Raw genomic sequence first — 17,669 nt, forward strand, 5'->3', positions numbered from 1 at the left:
TGACAACCAAGAATAGCCACTACAGTAATTTTCTCAAAGTTCTTTTTTCCAAACCAAGCAATGGAAATGGCATCATTACAAAGTATGCACTGAGGGATGAGTTCTTGCCTCCCTAATAATGTTAATTGGGATCTTCTTTGACTCTATTACAAATTTTATTATAAGGTTGATTTTCCTCTAGCTGCCTCTTTGGATTTTGCATAAATAGGATACAATATATTGGTTGAGGGTTATTATATACAAATGTGTTGAGAAAATACAGCACGTGATGCCTTTAATAGTCTTCTCACAAAACAATACATATTTGGACAAAAGTAAGCCATTTATCTCTCTGAACATGCCTAGTCTATTCCTTTTATGACGTCCCGTCCCACAAAATAGGGAAAAAAATAGTTACTCCTGGTAGCTTCTAGCTAAAAGGAAGCTTTTTCTGATCTACCTCCTCAGCAGGTGAGCTCCCCCTACTGCTACAATTGTTCTTCTGTCCTTCTGCTTCATAGCCACTTCTCCCAGCTTCTCAGTTCTAACTTTAAGACAAGTCCTTCAACCAAAACTTTATTCCTGGTGGAAGAGTAGAAGCAAACTAGAAAATATAATCATTTTAGTTATGCTTGTTTGTAGCATAAATATTTTGTTTTCCCTGAAGATTCACAGTAGGAAGAGTCTCCAAAAAAATGTCATTTTAAAAACAGTCTGAAAATTGATTTTCTTTCTTTATTCTAACAGGCTCTTACAGCAAGAGGACTCTAGCCTGAAACCCCAAGTATGCTTCAGAGTGTGTGATAAACAGCTAATTACCTGTCAGTTACCATAGCAATGTTTACAAGAAGGCTGAAAAGCTCTCTATACCCTGCAACCCTGTCTGAGGGAGGAAAACCCACATAATTTCTTCTTTTTAATCCCCAGTGGAGCTGCTGGCAGCAATTTTCGAATGTTCTTCCCTTGGCAAGTTCTTATATGACCAATTTAGTTTCTGGGCTTTGAGCAAAGAATGTGAATCTGAGTAAGAAGAGGGAGTGAGATAGATCTCAAGGAGCTATGCGATGCTAAAACAATAGACTCTGAAGAGATGTTCTGTTAATAGCAGTCCAAACAGCACTACTCCCTCATGGTGCCACCGTCAAAGCCCTCTGTCTAGCTTCAGGAATTTACCAAACAAACATCTATTGATTGCTGAGGAAGCAGGATACGTCTTCTTTCAGCACATAGTTTTTGAGCTCCTGTCATCAACTAGTCCATTATATCCAGAAGGGGTCCACCGTAAGCAGGGATCAAGTTAGACAAATGGGATGGTTTAGAAATATTTATAGGTATCCAGTCCTAACAAGCTGTACAAACAACATGTTAGGTCATTCTTCCAAAAGGCAACTAAAACAGTATCTTCCCAATACATGTGCTTTTGAAACACCATCATTTCAGAGTTTTCCTATCGCATGCTGTCTCCCCTAGGCCCCTGGTTGTGCATTTTGATTGTGGTCTCTAGACAATAAAAATGCTATACCCTTGCATTTTACCCTCTGAGGATGTTTGCTTTTGATTTCAGCCACCTTACAAAAACTGTAACACTAAGGTATTCAGGACAATATTTGATATCATATAACAACCACTATCAGCAATCAGACTCAGCTTCCATAGGATACCAGACCTGATTCACTGGGTACTCCCAAGCCCTAACTATTCCAAGACAAAGACACAGTCAGCTAAAGATAAAGATAAGCTATCTTCCCTGTGCCCAACCAAAAATTCTGATGTGGTGTGGGCTTCTAACTAGAATTTTTGCTTTTGTGCTGTGTATATCCTCTTTTCCCTTGAGGCAGTGTTTTAAGCAGTACTCCAGTATTTTAAGCAGATAAGCAGAAGATCAAGTTAGTGTATTAGAAACATCAGTCAAGTTTTTGGTGCGAAATCAGGAAAGGGGATAACATTTGAAATGTAAAAAAAGAAAATGCCTAATTAAAAAAAAATTACAGAAAAAAATACATGGGTGGGCAAGACTAGACTGATTATAAAAGACATTTAGTCAATATTTCAAGAATTATAATGAAGCTTATCTTAGCTCATTTCTTAGATATGCAATGTTTAATGACTAGGAGTTGCTATATTGTCAATAGAAGCCCAATGCCAATTATTATGAGATTTTGTGATAAATTGGGAATGTTAATGGAAAAGAATGAGATTAAATAATTCACCAAAAGTTTTCTTGTCATGGAGGGGAGAGCATCAGTACTTTTTGTGAGCATAGAAGCAGTTCTGCTAATAATAAACTATTAATATACAATAACTGAAGGCTGTGATAAAAAAATGCCAGCAAGATGGTTCAGAAGGTGAAGACATTACCCCCAACACTCAAACACCTCAACAATCCAAGGACCTACATCAGAGAAGGAGAAACATCTATTCAATAAGCAAAGAAAATTAAAAACACACACAAGACTGGAGTTCGGTGGGGACACACACACATAAGTATCAATAGTTGTCCTTTTAAGTATTATTTTCATTTATTTTAAAATTATGTGTATGTGCTCGTAGGTACAGGTGTCCACAGAGACCAAAAGAAGACATGAGAATCCATGGAGCTCGAGTTACAGGTGTTTCTGAGCTACTTGATATGGGCGCCAAGAAACAAACCTGGGTCCTCTACAAAAGACCAAAATGTTCTGGATTGCTGAGCCATCACTCCAGCCCCTGTGAAGCCATTTTCAACAACATGTTAGCAAGCCAAACCCAGCAATATCTAGCAATGTGCATATATGATATATCTTGTTCACATGAGACTTCTCTCAAGAACACTACTTTGACCCACTGAACACTGACAGATGTGCTCCGTGAGACTAACAGAATGAAAGGCAGAGCAGTGTGGTCATCTAATCAGATGATGGAAAGCATTGATAGCATTTAGCTTTCCTTCACATTGACACTGAATGATCTAGCTATCGAAGGTTCAACGAGTAGTGTGATAATGACTATATATGACAAACATACATCTTGTCAAAACAGAAAGAAACAAAAAATGTTCCCTTTAAGGTCTGGAATAATAGAAGGATGTCATGTTTTATCACTTTTATTCAGTACCCTACTGGAAGTGCTAGTCAGGGCAATTGGGCAAAATAAACAAAAATAAAGGGAGGAAAAGAAAAGTAGGAGGGTCTTTTTCTTCCGTTGATTTAATTTTCCTTTCCCATGATGAATACCCCATTGCTCCAGGTTTTATAATAAGACTTCCTAGAACCATATCTCTGTTGTTCTTGTAACAGTGTCTGCTGTATGGTATTCTGGACTGCCTAGAAGTCACAATTTTTGAACTCCCGATCCTCCTGTCTCTACCCTGCAATTCTGGGACTATAAGTGTGAGACACCATGCCCAGTTTATGCAGTGCTTTAGAGATCCACACTATGAATCCACACTATGCAATGTATATTTTGTGCCCACTAGGCAAGCAGTTGACTAAATAAGCTGCCTCCTGGGACACATAGGACCATTTTATCTTAGAATTTTTAGCGGCTTCTCAGAGAGGAGGTTGTTCTCATCCCTTCCCATCTAAGAAGTTCATTGGAATCCATACAAATAAACTGGATTCCTACCTATCCCTGCTGGACCAGCTCAGCAAAGTTTTTTTTACGGTCTTATGGTTTCCACAAGCACTTTGGGCAGATGAGCCTTGTCTTCACCTCAGAGGAGCTGGAAAGTTTCACTCTAAATTTAAGACAAAAACAAAACAAAAAAATAAACAAAATAAACTGCTCTAAGATTTTCTATCATCAAGAAAGTCAGCTAGAGACTTTCAAAGGCAGCTGTTGGGGCTGGAGAGAGAGAGCACTCAGCAGTTAATAGAAAACCCAGGTTCAGGTTCCAGTCCCCATGTCCTGGTAGCACAAAACTGTCCCAATCTCCAGTTCCAGGGAATCTGACTGTGGCAGGATTTTCCCTGTCCAATTATATTAAAATATTAGTACAGCAGGAGGCCTGTGATTGGACAGGGAAAAGGGAAGCAGAGCTAAGAGTTGCAGGCAGAGAGAGGAGAGAGACTTATTTGGAGGGCGACATGAGCACAATGATTCCGAATCTTTGTGGTTTTAAATAGCCACAGGCAGATTTAATATCATAAAGGATAAAATAATTGGGATAACTTGTCTAATCTAGGTGGGCACCTTTTATCATTTATCCGTTGACTCTGAAATTATTGTACAGGCTGCTTGTGAATTGAGAATTTATTGATATATAAATCTGACTGGTTAATTATAAGCTTTAAGAGTTTTGATTTTACCGGGTTACTGGGTATTGTGATATCTAACCACAAGGTGGGCAGTCATTGAATGGGGCTGCCAAGGGAAATTAGCGAATCTGGTGGAGACGTCTTGGAGGCCAGGCGAGAGAGTCTGCACAATTAAGAATATCCCGCTGGAGGGTTACTAGAATGTGGGACAGTCAACAACAAAGGCTTATGGCTGAAAAGGTACTGGCAGCTATGAGGCTAGTGAACCAGAGCTGGGAAGGCCATGATCAGTAGATGCTGAGGCTAGTCTAGAGGCAGAGGCGGCCAGACCACCTCTGGGGTAGAAAGTTGCTGACAGTAGAAGTGGTGGAAGCCTGCCAGTCATTTTTAATATTTCCCACAACATCTGACATTTTTTTTAATTTCTGCAAGCACCTGCACACACATGCACAGATGCACAGATCTAACCATGCCCAAGCATTCGTATAATTAAAAAGAATAAAAATTAAAAATCAAATGGTAACTCTTCCTAGTGTTTACTTAAACACTTCATAATAATTAAGACCAGAAACAATTCCAGAAGTCTGTGCTTTCAACAAGTACAAGTTAGTTCTGGGTTTAAAACTTGGAAATGACTAAGTGATATTTTTTTCAAAGCTACACTTTTAAATATGTCTAAAACATTTTCTTAGCATTTGGGACTAAAATGCTGACTGGCTAAGCCATTTCAGAACACAACTTCACAAATTGTTTGAAATAAAATGAATATTCCTCATCACCATCAGGCAACTGTTAGTTCCAGCATAACTCAAATTAACTGAATATTCTTCCAGACTAACTTGACAGAAGTTCTATGTCCTATAAAAACACCATCCTGTCAAGCTTGCATAGCTCAACTTATACAATTCTATTCAGTTTGCATTTAGAACTTGGTGAATAGAGTTGTGGATGCTGAGAAAGTGGTCTCTGTCTTACCCAAACTACATTCTGTGGTGGTTACATATTAGTAATATGACAAACTTTGTAATAAAAGGAAGCTGGCTCCTTTACTATGAAGTATTTGATAATTTTATGCCACCACAAATGGAGGGCACATCTGTGAGAGATTTTTTTTGGCTTGGTTTGAAGTGGGTGAATCCACTTCTAGTCTGGATACTTGAGGTAGGTAGACATAGACCTTTAATCCTGATCTTCAGCCAGGAAGACATGGGCCTGTGATGTGAATCTTAGGCTGGAAGATAGAGATGTCTTTAATCTGGACTCACCTGTTGTTGAAGTCTATATGAAGCTATAGAAGAAGGAAGTTTTTTCTCTTTCCCTGCTTGCCCTTCCTTGCTAGCACAACCCTTCATTCACTGACATGGGAGCATATTTCTTTAGGATCCTGGCATATACAGAAGACCAGCAGAGACAGCCTTGTGGGACTGAGCAAACACTGGGGAGCAGATATAACACTCTGATTCCAATAGATTTTATAATCAATATTGGAGGTTAAGAATGCAAATTTAACTAAAGTACTAATAAAGACACACTGCCCCTTCTGGGTTTCTTTTAATAGTGACAGTGGTTTAAAGAAAACTCTTTGGAAACTGTACTGTTTGTTTCTTCCATGACTATAATATTTGGGAACAGAAAAAAAAATGATACTCAAACACATTATGAGCTTGACATTCATGGGTGCCTGAAAAGGAGAAAGTGCAGCAATATGCTAATGTGCATTAGCTCCTTTGCCTCTTTATGCAGTGGCTCCAAGGTTTTGATTAATGGAAGCATTATTAGAAACAACAGCACTGGTTTTTTTTCATACAGGCAGTACTTTGCTCCGAAGGTGGATGCATTAATCTTTCTCACTTTGTTTACCTTTTCTCTCCTTCTTCCTTACCTTCCTCATGTACTATTTCTAGGGTGGAAAGTCATTTGGATTAATTTGCCTAATAGAAAATATCCTTAACTAGAAAAGCATCCACAGCAAGAAGTACAAATTATTCACTAATTTACATATAATTGATATATAGAAAAGAATGCATACACACGGCTGTGATGTGCAAAGAAACACATGAGTAATTTTCTCAAAGTTCTTTTTTCCAAACCAAGCAATGGAAATGGCATCATTGATTCTCCAGTTGTAGAATCAAATATTATTAGAGAAAACTAGTTCAAATAGTTTTCACAAGAGCTCATACTTCTTGCAAAGCTAGGAATTAAATGTCCTTAGCTGTTATGGGGTGTGTGTTTCCTAGAGACACTATGTTAATGTAAAATGGTGATTTAAATTGAGAGACAATGAAAGAAACACTTAGCTGCAACTTCAGTACAAGGATTTCCCATGAGAAACAGAAATTGTAAGTACTAGACTATACAAATGGAAATACTGTGGATGAAATCAGAGAATAAAAGATCTGGGGAAAAATTACAAGTAACCCAGTGTTCTTGTATAATGAATGAAAAACTCAAGTCTTCTTTTACATGGTTGTGGGGAAGTTTGGGATCATTCAAAATACTAGCTGAAGGTGGAAATCTGCTCTGATGGTCAGAGAAATTCCATTTCCCTTCCATTACAGCATTTTAAAAGTATTTAATGGCCTCCATGCTATACCTAGAAATGGTTTTACTTTTTACTTTCATCCTGGTAAATGTCATCACAACTGATAGAGCAGAAGATATCCGCAGTCGAATGCTTGCTCTTGATTTCACAAGGGTTCTATCACTGTGTCCTTCATTCTTCTAGACTCAGCTGTCAAAATATACAAGTCAAATTGTGTAATCACTATCAATGCCACCGAACTGCATCTCTTTTCTAGAATATTTCCACTTTGTTTCCCTCCCTAAGTGTTATCTGGGCACATCATAATCCATATAAGCCAAAAAATGGGAGTCTTAAAACTTTGAAAAATGAGCCGGGTGGTGGTGGCACACATCTTTAATCCCAGCACTTGGGAGGCAGAGGCAGGCAGATTTCTGAGTTAGAGGCCAGCCTGGTCTACAAAGTGAGTTCCAGGATAGCCAGGGCTATACAGAGAAACCCTGTCTCTAAAAAACAAAACAAACAAACAAACAAACAAAAAACAAAGAAAACTTTGAAAAATGATAGTCTATCTTTATGATACAAACTTAAAAATAAGCTGCATCATTTCTTAATTTTCATGCTGTGAATATTCTCACTGTTCAGAGACCTTATAGGTATGATTCTATAGTGTGCACAGATTATTAAAGCCTAACTTTAAACGAATTCCTTTAAAAGTATAGTTTCACAAAAAAAAAAAAAAAAAAAAAAAAAAAAAAAGCTCAGCCTATTCCCATGACCTCATGACCTGGTGTGATTCAGTGCGATCATGACACTGTATGTTATCAAGAATTTGATTATAATTGTTAAGAAATTTGACTTAGATAAAAGTTAAAAAAGACAGAGCACTTTCATTTGTTGTTTTGAGACAACATCTTACTAAATAACCTGGCCAGTTCTTAGGCTCCTGATCCTCCAAGCTCAGTCCAAAGTGTTCTGAGATCACAGGAGCAGGCCGCCATGTTGGGCTGGAGAGAGAGTGCTTACTTGTTACTGTAACTGAGAAACTGAAGCAAGAACTACCTTCCAGCATTGCTAAATTCGGTTGCTCAAATGCTGTGTTAATAATTTGCTTTTATCATTTGTTCCATTACTTATTCAAAAATAAGCTCTTCTTGTAAAGCTCATTTTGTGTCAACCACCATCCTGAGTGCCAGGTAAAATATACACAGTTCTACATTTATGACATTATAGTCTAGTGGTAGTCACAAATCATAATAAGGACCATAAAGGAAAAACAAGATAGCAAGGTAAAATAGTCATGGAGGTATTTTACAATTGGTTGTAACAGATGTAGACCTTGAAACAGGAGATGAGATCCATCAATACCCTGGGGAGAGGAGTCCCTAAAAGGACTATTAGGTAGACAAGTATTGGGACTGGAACACATTTGCATTTTAGGAACCAAGATATCTGTGGGGTCAATCCAAATTAAGTGGGATATTAGGAAAAACAGATTGTAAAGGGAAAGAGACCTTATAGGTATGATCCTATAGTCAAGATAAATAATTCTGATTCTATTTTAAAATGGATGCAAAACCCTTGGAGATCTTCAACAATGAAATGTCATGATTTGAATTATATTACAAAAGGGCTCATCTACCAGACAGTGTTGTTGGCATGAAAATCAGGAGATGATAGCGAGAATACAAGAGAAAAATGAAGGTAGTTTGAACCAAGATAAAATTATAAATCTGGGGAGAGGTACATGAATTTTTGACTGAAGAGATTTAATGATATACAAGTTAATGTGGTAAAGAAAAAGAGGGAGGTCATATTTGATATTTTGGACCTAAGCAGAAACAAATATTCATGAGTGTATATTCTGAGATTCACAAAGAGCATAATAGACCACGTTAGGGAAGAAATACTGCCTGGTGGTAAAAACAGCAATTATTCATAAGTGGAAATATGATGTGTAAAACTATGAGCATAGAATATAAATAAGAAAGGAGGAATCTAAGTTCACACACTCTTTGCAAAGAAGAATGCTTGGTCACAAAGAAGAGAAATCAAAGACTAATTATAAAGTAGATGTCATGAAAGTCACCTGAAGTCTGAATATCAGATAGGTAAGGAAGATGATCAGGGACAACGGTGACAGCAAACCTGCATGAAGTGAGAATGTGACAAGAATTGTCATAGCATGATGATAGAATCATTGCTCTGACAGGAAAGAGTTAAAGACCAAAGGAAATAGCAAGAAGAAGAACATGTAACAAAGAAAATATGTTGAAGGCAACAGAAAAGTGGGAGAGATTTGAAGGAAGATGTGGAAGTTAAAGAATGTTTCTCAGTAATAGTGTCAGGCCTTGGGACCTCACCTTGAGCTGGAGCCCACTTTGGGCCTGTCTCTGGACTTTCTTTTCCTCAGGCTCCTCTCCATTTCCAGCCCTGTAATTCTTTCAGACAGAAACAATTATGGGTCAGAAGTGTGACTGTGGGATGGCAACCCCATCCCTCTCTTGATGTCCTGTCTTCCTGCTGGAAATGAGTTCTATAAGTTCCCTCTCTCTACTGTCATCATCAAAGGTCCCTCCCTATGAGTCCTGGGAGTCTCTCACCTCCCAGGTCTCTGGTACATTCAGAAGGGGGTGCCCCCAACCTCCTATTTCCTAAGGTTGCCTTTTTACATTTTTTCTGCTGGCCCTCAGGGCTTCAATCCTTTTCCCTCACCCAATATCACATCAGGTTCCCCTCTATCCCTCCTAAGTCCCTCCCTCCCTCCCTCACAAAAAGGGATCAATCATGATTTCCCTTTGAAAGACCCAACAAGCAGCTGAAAGAATCAGGTGCAGTTATTTGCACCCAACCAATGGACAGAAGCAGCTGACCCCTGTTGTTGAATTAGGGAAGGCTGAAAGAAGCTGAGGAGAAGGGTGATTCTGTAGGAGGACCAGCAGTTGTAATTAATCTGGACCCCCGAGATCTTTCAAACACTGGACCACCAAACAGACAGCACACACCAGCTGTTATGAGGCCCCTAACACAGATACAGTAGAGGACTTCTGGGTCTGTGTTCATTCAGAGATGAAGCACCTAACCCTCAAGAGACTAGAGGCACCAGGGAGTTTAGAGGACAGGTAGGGTGGGGGTGGGGGCATCATGTGGAGATGGGGNGGGGAGGAGGTGTGGAATGTACAGCAGTTGGAGGGTAGATGGGGAGGGGAGGGGAATGGAACATGGAGTGCAAAAAAATGGATTACAAATAAAATTAAATTAAATAAAAAAGAATGTTTCTCTCTTGTTGTTGTTCATTTGTTTTTTTTTTTTCCAGTTAACAAATACCATAGGCAATATCATAAGAAGCAAGGTATTTGTAGTGATAAAGGGCTGGACTAAGGAATAAACTCAGTGGTAAGGCCTGTGACTTGAGCATATGAGCAGATTGTTATTGTAATTAAAGGAAGGAAAATACATCATCATGAAAGTTGGAAGTTTGTGTCCCTGAGCAGTTGGAAGTTTCCTTGCTTATATTTTCATGGTGAAATAAATATCATATCTCAGCTAAGCTCCTGAGGAGGGCTGTAACCTTTGCTTGGGTTTAATCTCAACACTCTTGTCATGGGATGCTGTGGTAGCTCATGCAAATATTTTAAGTGGATGGATGAGAATTAAAGTCAGCTCATTCACCCAAGGTTATAAAGAGAAATACTTGGGCTAGAGAAATGGTTCGGATGGCAAAGTACATGCCACATAAGTGTGAGGATCTAAGTGTCAATTTTCAGTGGGCATCTGCAACACTGTGCTAAGAAACAGGCAAATCTGTGGAATCTCTTTGTCCATCTTGCTGTTCCCACAACACATTGATTACCCTAGGGGCTGGATGAGAATTGGAACTTAAAATATTTGCCTTACCAACCTAGTTGAAAAGCACACATCCATACACCCTCACACACACACACACACACACACACACACACACACCTTGCCACACACAGATGAAACAATGGATAAAATTAAGATAAATGGTGACTTATCATAGACAACCATAGTACAGATTACCATACAAGTCACAAATAAGGTGTATGACTATGCAGGCAACACAGCCAGAGCAGACCACTGCATAGTACACCATTCTCACCTGCAGGAAAGGCTGAAGGAAGAGTAGAGTATCATAAATGACCTCTTAAGAATCCTTTCAAGCTAATAATCTTTATTCCCCTAGCTTAAAAAAAAAACAAAAACAAAATTGAGCTCGAAAGGGGGGCAATTATACAATTCAATTACTGATGATTTTCACAAAGCCTCTAAATTATTTACCAGTTGAACTTATTCATTGTACTTTCACCCTACTTCTGACACCCACACTGTTTCTGCCACCCTATCACGCATTCGCTATACAAATGTTATTTATTTCTGGGTTTTATTCTACACCTGTCATATTTCATTGAATTTGCCTTCAAGTTTCTCATATTTAAAAAAATTAAGATTTATTAATGTGTATTCTCCATCCATCTTCTAAAATACAATTCACCTTTTATCTAATTCTAACTAGGTATGTTTTTTTTTTTTTAAGTTTCTCCCTAACAATTATGTCACAGATTTATATTCTTGGTGTCTGTGCATTTAGATAAGTTGCTATGGTAATAGTATAAAATCATTCCAAATCTTCAGGCTTCCACAAAACTTTGTATGTTGGCCTGGGAAATAAGATTTTTGCAAACCCTACAATAGAGTTAATAAACCAAAGTAAGCATACAATGTGACAGAACAAATAAGCAAACATAAATGAAAGGCACCATAACACTGTTCTATTAAGACTAGAGATTTCATGTGATAGGTAAAGACATTGCCTTTAAAGCTACAGAACTCAGTGATTATGGTCTGGGCCTAAAATATTTATATCTGATGCCTTTCTCAGCCTCCTTGGGTTTAGGAAGCAGCATTGCCCTTGATTATTATTCTTGATCCCTACATGAGTACAGAGGTATATTTATTTATTCCATGAAAAAGGAAGCTCCAGGCTGGTTGGCTGGTCAGCGGGACACAGGGGAAAGCAGGCTCCGTGACTCAGGACTCAGGCTTCTGTCGGGAAGCTGTTTTGAACTTGACCTCAAGAGCCAGAACAGGAAGATAGAAGCATTTTCAATCCCAAAGAGGAGCAGCTCAAGTTCTGCATCAAACGCTTCTCTGTTCTCCCTTTTCCTCTTAAACAATACAAGATACCTAATCAGTCTCCTTAGAGAGCCCGGGTAAGGCAGGTTTTTCTCCCTCTCACAGAGACTGCACTTCAGTCTTATCCTTGGGCCTCTCACAGAATGTAGAAATCACTTTCAACTTAAAGATTTGAAAAGAAAAATTGCACCTAAAATTTTCCCCACTGAGGCAACCTAGAGGAGTTTGTATCCCCTCCCCAAGTCCCAACTAAAACTTCAAGCTATGCTTGTAATCCTATAGTCTGGGTGTGGGGATGGGGAACTTGTTTTTCTGCTCTGCCTCATGAGTTTTAAATATAGTATATGAGGATGAAATATATTTTCAGTAAGAAAATGAAGGATATACAAATTATTAGCAGAGTCTGATTAACTATGTATTTATAAACAATCATTCCAAGTTGCCCAACCCCTCTTTGACTTCAGGAATTAGCAAGCTCCTTCTGAGTCATTCTTTTGGTTTGCTGGTGATGAATTATTAATGACTCGATGTTCTGAGTTCCTCCTTCTCATTTTCCAAGGGTGTGATAGCTGATATTATATGTCAACTTGATGGGCTCCAGTGTGCGCAGCTCTTTCGTTCAATGAATCAGTGATAGCATTGGATCTTGTGAACTGAGTAAAACATTTGCCCTCCCATACACGTGGATGATCCACCGAAAACCTGACTAAAGCAGAAAAGGCTAAAGCAGAGACTGTTCTCTCTTCCAGATGGTCTTTGACTTGTGACTTTGTTCCCCTCTGGTTTTTGGACTGAGACTTGGGCTGATCGCTATGAACTAATGTGTTTAGCTCATATAAAGTATTTTGGAATTTTTCCAGCACAAGGTAAAATAAAAAGTAGCTATTAGAAGCTATTTAATCTACTAATTAAGAAGTGCTGTTTACATCTCAAACCAGAGGCTTTTTTTTTTTTCTGGAGTTACAGAAATCAGCAAAGATTCCTGCCAGCTGATGGTCGAAAATCTACAATACACTATTACTTGCTTATCTCTTCATGTGAGTTTCATGCTTAATAAGAACAAAAAGAAAATACTATAAGAAGTTGCAAAACTCATTAATGGAGTTTTCACAAGTGTTGGTGTTATACAATCTTTAACATTTGGTATATATGAACAAAACTACCACCAGAGCTCCAATTGGCTCTTTTAATAAATGTCTGGGACATTTAATGGTAGGCTGAGCATAATAGTGCTTGCCTTTAATCCCAGCACATTCGGGGCAGAAGCAAGAGCATTTCAGAAAGTTCAAGGCAAGCCTGGTCTACATGGCTACCTCCAATACAGCAGGGGCTACATAGAGCCTGTCCTAAACAAACAAAGATGTTTAGTTGTGCCTTAATCTTTCCTATCTAAAGGTAAGGAAAGGAGATGAACTAACAAATACTGACAGACTTTTTTCAGTTGTGTGCTCTGACAGCCTAAATAATTGATTATTTATGTATATGTGAAAGAGGGCAAGACACTCAGTCTAAATATCTTTTTCAATGACTCAACAAACATTTATTGTCATTTTCACAGATAGATGTTTATATGCATACACACATATATCAACCACTGTCATGGGTATCAGTAATCTGTTACTGAACAAAAATGGTTTGGATGGGAATAAACTATTTAGCACACTACACAGCCATTAGACTGAGCACAGGATCCCCAATGGAGGAACTAGAGAAAAGACCCAAGGAGCTGAAGGGGTTTGCAGCCCCATAGGAGGAACAACCATATGAACCAACCAGTACCCCCAGAGCTCCCAGACACTAAAGCACCAACCAAAGAGTACACATGGAGGGACCCATGGCTCTAGGCACATATATAACAGAGGATGGCCTTGTCATCAATGGGAGGAGAGGCCCTTGGTCCTGTCAAGGCTCTATGCCCCAGTATAGGGGAATGCCAGGGCCAGGAAGCAGGAGTAGGTGGATTGGTGAGCAGGGGGAGGGGGAAGGGAGTAGGGGGGTTTTGAAGGGGAAACCCAGGAAAGGGGGATAACATTTGAAATGTAAATAAAGAAAATATTAATAAAAATAAAGATAAAAGCTAAGTGGGACAACCAGAGTTCTTTTTTATTATCTGACTTGAAAAATTCATATTTGTTAGTAGAGTTGAAAAATGTCTAGTTCTACCATCATGATCTAGATACAAATGGAAAACAGAAAAATAATTTTGGTGAGCTTAAATGACAAAGATAAAATTTACTGGAGTCAGAATGTTATATTAGGCTCCCTTGTTTAAATTTTGAAAAAACAAACTATTCAGGTAAGACTTCACTTTGTTCTTTAGGACAAAGACACTAAAATGTTTCAGACTTTCAATTTTTTGTTGATGTTAGACTTTCCTGGGCTACCTGGAAACATACTGTACTCTATTATTATCCCAAGTTACTTTTTACCTCATGCCTGGTGACTAGCAGGATCTGTATAATTTTTGTATTCCCATGATATGCTGCAAGGGAACATGAATAAGTATAGATGATATGATTTAAACATCAAGGTATCTAGGCAAGAACATGTCAGTAAGCATGATGATCAGAAGATATAAAAAGCAAGATAGAGAAGTCAAAGACGACAGAATAAGATACATAGTTCTGCACTGATAACAAGGATATCCCCTGAATGCTATTGCAATCTTGTTCCCCACCACCACCCAGTATCTACAACATACATAGGCTCAAGGTGGTTATCTTTTAAAGTCCACTGCAATATATCCCTCAAAGAATGTAAACATTCTATGTGCATACCCTTTCCACAACTTAAGGCAAAGATGAGTTACATAGTTCATCATGCAATAACATCACAAGACAGATAAGGTGCTTGCTTTCAAATAACTTAGAGTCTAGTGAGAAAACAGACCAAATCAATCTATCAGCCAATCAATCAATGAGTAAGAGTAAACAAAATACTTACATATTGTGATTGAAAATTTAAAAGATTTATATTCGGACTTTTGTCAGAGGGGAAAAAAAGATCTACTTAGAGCTGTATCTCCCAGTAAATGGCTATAATCTGAGCATGTGGAAGGCTGAGGCAGGAGAATAGAAAGTTGAGAGAGAGAGAGAGAGAGAGAGAGAGAGAGAGAGAGAGAGAGAAAAGATTTGTTCAGTGAATCATGAGTCAGCTTAGGTTATTATTCGTATGTTTGTACTGGCTTGTTTTTGTTTATATTGTTGTTTTATTTTATTTTATTTTATTTTATTTTATTTTATTTTATTTTATTTTATTTTATTTTATAAACAGACTCTCAATGTAAAGAACAAGCTAGCCTGGAAGTTTCTGTGAACAAAAGATGGCCTCATATTGTCAGTAATCCTTCTATCTCTTCCAAATGATAAGATTATGATTATGCACCACTACTCCAGGAATTCTGCATGCTTCTTTTTCTGAGTAAACCTATAAGCACCCATGTGTTCATGTGTATAGTTAAATGCACATTTTCCATATTAATTTGATTGGCATCAAGGACAGAACACTGTGAGTCATCTTCTTGATGTGTTAATAGTATGTTATAGGTATTTCAGACATAAACATTTTTCATTCAATTTTATTTTAAGAGACAAGTAATAATTATATGTAGGGGGAACAATATAATACTATGAAATATATTAAAATAAGTCACCCTCACAATGTTTAACCATTCTTTATTTGAAATTTTCTTTTAAAAAAATTGCTAGCTCAACTAAATAAATCCATCAATAAGAAGAGGAAACATGGAGTCAATTTATTTACCCAGACCTCACTAACAAGGTAGAAGGTCTTCATTACACTAGAAGGTTACATTTTATCTCATTCTAGAGAATTTTTAGTCAAGAAGTATTCTTATTTTTGTCACCATAGATTAGTTTAAATGTTTTTATATTTTCACTTAAGTATAATTATTATTATTGAATAGGAAAAGGTTAGTTCTCTTACTCAACTTAATATTTAAATTTATTTAAATTTAAAATCAAATTTAAAAGATTTATAGTCAGACTTTTGTCAGAGGGGGGAAAAAGAGCTGCTTAGAGCTGTATCTCCCAACATGTGGCTATAATCTGAGCATGTGAAAGGCTGAGGCAAGAGAATAGAAAGTTCAATACTAGTAATGACACATTTTGAAATGTGCCCATATTGTTTATGAATCTGTTTTACATTGTTCATCAGTGTTCCATTTAACAAATATCCCACAGTTTTAAAGTATAGCACTGATGGTGGGCATTTGGATTGCTTTTATCCAGGGATATCATAATAATGCATTTTGTATACCATTCTGATAAAAGTTATTAACATGTACATTTATTTCTCTTGAATATAGAATACAAATTGAATTTTTAGCATATTGGGTTGGTTTCCATTTTCTGAAAACTGCCAAATGGCATTCTAAGTAGTGAGATCATTTCTTAGTCTCAATAGCATCATACAAAAATACCCATTACTTCACATTGTCATAGATACTTGGTTTTTGGTTTTTAGTTTTAGCTATTCAGTGAGCTTATCCTGTTTTACCAATAGCCATGATTTCCATATAGTTGCACATCATTCAGTACTTGCTATGGTGGGGTAATGTATCATTTTATTACTGATTTGTAGTTCTTTAGATATTGTAGATGCTAATTCTTTGTTAGATATGTTTTCAAACTTTTCTGCCTAGACTGTGGTTACTTTCCTATTGCTTTGATAAGACATCGTGAACAAGGCCACTTAAAGAATGAATTCATTGGGTGCTTTTAGTTCCAGAATGTTATTTTCATAACCATCATGTTGGAGAACATGGAAGCATGCAGAGAAGCATGGTGCTGAAACAAAAACTGAAAGCTTTCATCTTGATTCACAACGCATAAGGCATAAAGAAACTAACTGAGAATATATAGGGCTCTAAAACCTCAAAGTCTGCCCAAAGGATATATCACCTTCACCAAGACCCTACTACCTTTCCCAAACAGTTACATCAATTACAGACTACGTATTCAAATATATGATCCTGTGGGTGAATTCTATAGGCTCTTCAGCCTATCATACTCTCTCCCTGTTGAGATCTAGAATGGGAATTTTAAATAATTTTAGTATATGTTGCTATAATTTTTCAGATGGACTGCAAGACCACATTGTAGATTTAGGAGTTATTTATATTGTGATTCCAGAGGAAGAGTCCAAAATAGCAAGAGAAACATGACAACAGACAGCAATCATGATGGAAGGAGCTTGGAGACACCTTGTTGATACCATTGATAGAAACCACAAAGCACAGAGAAGGATATAAACTCCCAAAGCCCTCCCCCAGGAGATATCCTTTTCTCCAGCAAGGCTGTACTTTCTCACCAAACACCTCTACCAACCAGAGACTAGGTATTCTAATACAAATGGGAGACATTTCTCATTCAAACCACGAAAGTTAATATCACCCTTGGGAAAACTCAGAACACTTGGTCATGCGGCCATGCTGCTTACTAAATATGTAATATTGGGAAAAGGCTTGGTTATTTGTATTTTGAATTTACCAGAATTAATGTGGAGATACTGATAAACTCTACCTGACCAAAAACTTATGAAGACATAGAAGTGTGAGAATTAATATAGTCAATTCAAACACACAAAATCATATTCAATTAGCATCAGGTAAGTGTTCAAAATCTGTTAGCCATTACTGTTAATATGAAATAATTATCAGACTGCATTAGTTAGGGAAGCAGAAACCGGCCTGAGTAGGACCACAGGCCTCATCCGGCTGGATCAGCGCCGGGGTAGCGGGAGCGCAGGGTTGC

Source organism: Mus caroli, chromosome 11 (assembly GCF_900094665.2).
Source record: "Mus caroli chromosome 11, CAROLI_EIJ_v1.1, whole genome shotgun sequence".
NCBI classification, from domain to species: Eukaryota; Metazoa; Chordata; class Mammalia; order Rodentia; family Muridae; genus Mus; species Mus caroli.